The sequence below is a fragment of the Hordeum vulgare genome, chromosome 4H, assembly GCF_904849725.1.
Source record: "Hordeum vulgare subsp. vulgare chromosome 4H, MorexV3_pseudomolecules_assembly, whole genome shotgun sequence".
NCBI classification, from domain to species: Eukaryota; Viridiplantae; Streptophyta; class Magnoliopsida; order Poales; family Poaceae; genus Hordeum; species Hordeum vulgare.
In genome coordinates, this window is record NC_058521.1 from 142,452,284 (window position 1) to 142,458,283 (window position 6,000).

Consider the following 6,000-nt stretch of genomic DNA (forward strand, 5'->3'; position numbering starts at 1 on the left):
AAGTGCTGGTGTAGTGAGGTGAAACGTAGCAAGCGAAAAGTAACAAGTAACAAGTAGTAGCAACGGAGCAGCAAGTGGCCCAATCCCTTTTGTAGCAAGGGACAAGCCTGAACAAAGTCTTATAGGAGGAAAAACGCTCCCGAGGACACATGAGAATTTCTGTCATGCTAGTTTCATCATGTTCATGTGATTCGCGTTCGTTACTTTGATAGTTTGATATGTGGGTGGACCGGCACTTGGGTATGCCCTTACTTGGACAAGCATCCCACTTATGATTAACCCCTCTCGCAAGCATACGCAACTAGGAAAGAAGAATTAAGACAACGTCTAACCATAGCATTAAACTAGTGGATCCAAATCAGCCCCTTACGAAGCAACGCATTGAGTGGGGTTTAAGCTTCTGTCACTCTAGCAACCCATCATCTACTTACTACTCCCCAATGCCTTCCTCTAGGCCCAAATATGGTGAAGTGTTATGTAGTCGATGTTCACATAACACCACGAGAGGAAAAGACAACATACATCATATCAAAATACCGAACGAATACCAAATTCACGTGACTATTATTAGCATGACTTATCCCATGTCCTCAGGAACAAAAGTAACTACTCACAAAGCATAATCATAATCATGATCAGAGGTGTAATGAATAGCATCAAGGATCTGAACATAAACTCTTCCACCAAGTAATCCAACTAGCATCAACTACAAAGAGTAATCAACACTACTAGCAACCTTACAAGTACCAATCGGAGTCGCGAGACGGAGATTGGTTACAAGAGAAGAACTAGGGATTGGAGAGGAGATGGTGCTGATGAAGATGTTGATGGATATGACTCCCCTCCGACGAGAGGAGTGTTGGAGATGACGATGGCGATGATTTCCCCCTCCGGGAGGGAAGTTTCCCCGGCAGGATCGTCCTGCCGGAGCTCTAGATTGGATTTGCTCACGTTCCGCCTCGTGGCGGCGGCGAAACCACGAAAAAGCTCCTCCTTGAATTTTTCTGTAACGAAACACTTCATATAGCAAAAGAGGGGGGCTAGTGGGCCGTCAGGGAGCCCACAAGCCCTGTAGCCGCCACCAGGGGGGTGGCGGCTACCAGGCTTGTGGGGCCCTGGTAGCTCCCCTCTGGTATTTCTTTCGCCCAGTATTTTTTATATATTCCCAAAAAATTCAACGTTGATTTTCAGGGCATTTGGAGTTGTGCAGAATAGAGGACTCAGACTTGCTCCTTTTCCAGTCCAGAATTCCAGCTGCCGGTATTCTCCCTCTTCAAATAAACCTTGCAAAATAAGAGAGAAAAGGCATAAGTATGGTACCACAAGGTAATATAACAACCCATAAAGTGATAAATATCAACATGAAAGCACGATGCAAAATGGACGTATCAACTCCCCCAAGCTTAGACCTCGCTTGTCCTCAAGCGAAAACCAAGTTCCATAAACATGTCTACATGTTTAGGGACGAAGGTGTCGATAAAACATAATACGAACATGAGGGCATCATGATCACACATAGAACAACAATACATCATAAAGTTTTTTATGGGAAAGTAACAATTCCTTCACAAAGCAATGTATGAAGCAAAAACCTTACCGAGAAGTAGCCAACAACAGTCCATTGTCATTGAAGCAATTGCAATTTATCATAATATCAGAAAGAGTCAAATAAGAGCTTGTAAAGCAAACCCACATACTCAATCATCTCTTTTGTTTTCCACAATTGTTACAACTCACGTGATACTCATGGGATCAAAGTTTCAGCTGGACACAGAGGAAGATAGGGGCTTATAGTTTTGCCTCCCAACCATTTACCTCAAGGGTAAAGTCAGCACTAATAAAGCATAAGTACTCATCTCCAAGTTGATATATGAATATAGATCTTTCCCAAGCATGTGACGGTAGCCAAGACAAAGGAAAAATGGGGAATTGGTGAAGATCACCATGACTCTTTCAAGGGCAAAAAGTAAAGGTTCAAGATAGGCCCTTTGCAGAGGGAAGCAGAGGTTGTCATGCGCTTTTGAGGTTTGGATGCGTGTCCTCTTAGTGCGGAGGAATGTCACTTTATATTTCCTCCCGTGATAAAGAACTTTATTATGCAGTTTGTCGCTTTTATGTGTTCCTCATCACAGGTTCGTATAAAGCTTATTTTCCACACACTAATAGATCATACATATTAGAGAGCAATTTTTATTGCTTGCACCGATGACAACTTACTTGAGGGATCTTATTTAATCCATAGGTAGGTATGGTGGACTCTCATGGCAAAACTGGGTTGGAGGTTTATGGATGCACAAGTAGTATCTCTACTTGGTGCGGGAATTTTGGCTAATATGAGGTGGAAGCAATCGTCACATGCTAAGGGATCTCTAATCATATAACATCGTTTGGAACCAAGCAAACACAATTCATTATGTTGTCTTCCTTGTCCAACATCTACTTCTAAGCATGTAATAGTTTGGTGAGTATTCACAATTAGAGAAAGTGTCTAAGATGATATATTTATATGTGAACCTATCCTTCCTTATTACTTCTTATTAATTGCAACAATGACTGAGGTCTATGTTGGTCTATTCTCAACAAGTTTCAATCATCATACTTGTCATATGTGAAGCTATCACTTTCCATAAGACCATCTCATGATCTTTCATGCTATCGTTCTTTTCATGCTCTTGATCACGACACAAAACATAGCCCTTGACTAAGATACTCTTTATTATATAGCTCGCAAGCTTGAATACATCGGGGGAGAGACAAAGCAAAAGACTCAAACTAAACACTAAAGACTTATTCCACTAAGAGAAGAAATAAAAACTAAAAAGGAAAGAACTAAAACAAAGGTAAAAGCAAAAGATATAAAGGTGATACGATAGCAGGGCAACTCCCCCAAGCTTGGCAAAAGCCAAGGGGATTGCCTATACCAATGCTTAGTTGTCTTCCTTTGGTGGTGATGGTGGTGGAGTTGTTGGAGTAGTCTGATCCTCCGTCTTCCAAGGCATAGGTGCTCCATCATGGCAGATGAACGAGTCGCCGGAATCCTCAAATCTGCAGCCAACCATATTGATTTAAATCTATACTCATACTCACAGTTTTGGTTCTGCATGTCATAGATCTGGCCCTGAAGTTGATCAACCCTGTCATAGAGCCTGGAGAGGTGCTTCCCAATGTCAATGGCATCCATCTTGTGATTGCTGGTGAACTCCGTGATCATCTTGTGGTTGGCGTTGAGTCCACGCTCCACCATCCCTTGGCACTTGAAGACTTGTTGCTCCAATGCTTCGAGCCTCGTCTCCACGCTTCCGGTCTTCTTAGGCCCCTCAACATCACGGATGTGCAACATCCCCTCGCTCATCTTGATAGATTGAGGGTGTTTCAGCGCTTCCGTGAGATAGGGATTGATGACCTTCTCGAAGATCTTGTCCTTATGAGCGTTTGGGGAAGTCATGACGATCTAGATATGCAACAGAAACAGGCTCGAAACGAAAACAGAGGAAAACTGCGCGATACGGAAATCAAAACCCTCAGGCGTATATATAATGATTTTTTTGGACCAGAAGGAGTGCTCCGCAAGAAAACGGAGTCCGGGAGGCAAACGAGATGCCCACAAGCCCTGTAGCCGCCGCCAGGGGGTGGCGGCTACCAAGCTTGTGGCCGCCTCGTGCGCTCTCCGGACTGCTTTTTATTTTTCTAATTTTCTAAAAATTCCAAAACGGAGGAAATTTCCTATTGGAAAAGCTTCGGAGTCCAATTACTTACCGAAACACATACCTCTTCGTTTTCAGGGTCTGAAACAGGGTGACAAACATCCCTTATGTACTCCTGTGGAGTTATGATATTGATGATATTGGTCTCAACATTTATGGGAGTACCGGAGATAAAATGCTTGATTCTTTGCCCATTTACCACTCTAGGAAAATTTCCTTCCGTGTTATTGATTTTGATGGCACCGGAAAAATATACTTCCTCGACAACGTAAGGACATTCCCATTTAGAGAGAAGCTTGCCTGCGAAGAATCTTAAGCGAGAATTGTATAGCAGGACATAATCACCTACATTGAACTCTCGTTCCTATATTATTTTATCGTGCCATCTCTTAACCTTTTCCTTGAACAACTTGGCATTCTCATATGCCTGGGCCCTCCATTGATCTAATGAGCTGATATCAAACAACCGCTTCTCACCGGCAAGTTTGAAATCGAAGTTGAGCTCTTTGATTGCCCAATAAGCTTTGTGTTCCAGCTCAAGAGGTAAATAACAGGCCTTACCGTAAACCATTTTATACGACGACATGCCCATGGGATTCTTATAAGCAGTCCTATAAGCCCATAGTGCATCATCAAGTTTGCTAGACCAATTCTTTCGAGATCTATTGACAGTCTTTTGTAAGATCAATTTGATCTCCCTATTACTCAACTCCACTTGACCACTAGACTGAGGATGATAAGGAGATGCAACTCTATGGTTGACATCATACTTAGCAAGAATCTTGCGGAAAACACCATGAATGAAGTGTGAACCGACATCAGTCATCAAATATCTAGGGACTCCAAATCTTGGGAAAATGACATCTTTAAGCATCTTAATAGAGGTGTGGTGATCAACATTTCTAGTGGGGATAGATTCTACCCACATAGTCACATAATCCACAACAACTAAGATGTGAGTGCACCCATTGGAACTCGGGAAGGGTCCCATATAATCAAAGCCCCAGACATCAAACGGTTCAATGACAAGTGAATAGTTCATAGGCATTTCCTGACGCTTACTGATGTTCCCTATTCTTTGGCATTCGTCACAAGACAAGACAAATTTACGGGCATCCTTGAAGAGAGTGGGCCAATAGAAACCTGATTGCAATACCTTATGAGCAGTTCTATCTCCAGCATGGTGTCCTCCGTAGGCTTCGGAATGACACTTCTGCAGGATCTGTCCCTGTTCATGTTCAGGCACACAACGTCTAATAACACCATCTACTCCTTCCTTATAAAGGTGAGGATCATCCCAAAAGTAGTGTCTCAAATCAAAGAAGAATTTCTTCTTTTTCTAGTAGGTGAAACTGGGTGGTATGTATTTGGCTACGATATAATTTGCGTAATCATCATACCACTGTGCACTATGTGAAGTGCGGATGACATTTAATTGCTCATCAGGAAAGCTGTCATCAATAGGTCGTGGGTCATCAAGGACATTCTCTAGCCTGGACAAGTTATCTGCTATAGGGTTATCAGCACCCTTTCGGTGAACAACGTGCAAATGAAATTCCTGTAGCAGGAGAACCCATCTGATTAGCCTAGGCTTAGCGTCCTTCTTCTCCATAATGTACTTAATAGCAGCATGATCAGAGTGAATAGTGACTTTGGAGTCAACATATAAGATCGGAACTTTTCACATGCAAACACGACTGCTAAAAACTCCTTTTCCGTAGTGGCATAGTTTCTTTGGGCACTGTCTAGAGTTTTACTAGCGTAGTGAATAACATTCAACTTCCTGTCAACTCTTTGTCCTAGAACAACACCAACAGCATCATCACTAGCGTCGCACATGATTTCAAAGGGCAAGTTCCAGTCAGGTGGTTGAACAATAGGTGCGGTTATCAAGGCCTTCTTAAGTATTTCGAAAGCTTCCTCACAATCCTCATCAAAAACAAAAGGAACATCCTTCTGCAAGAGGTTGGTAAGAGGCCTAGAAATCTTAGAGAAGTCTTTAATGAACCTTCTATAGAAACCAGCATGACCTAGGAAACTTCGTATACCTCTGATATCTGTGGGGAAAGGCATTTTCTCAATTGCATCAACCTTAGCCTTATCAACTTCAATGCCTCTTTCAAAAATATTGTGTCCTAGGACGATTCCTTCATTAACCATAAAGTGGCACTTCTCCCAATTCAAGACGAGGTTGCTATCTTCGCATCTCTGTAAGACTCGATCAAGGTTGCTGAGGCAATCATCAAAGGAAGACCCGTAAACGGAGAAGTCATCCATGAAGACCTCGACAATCTTT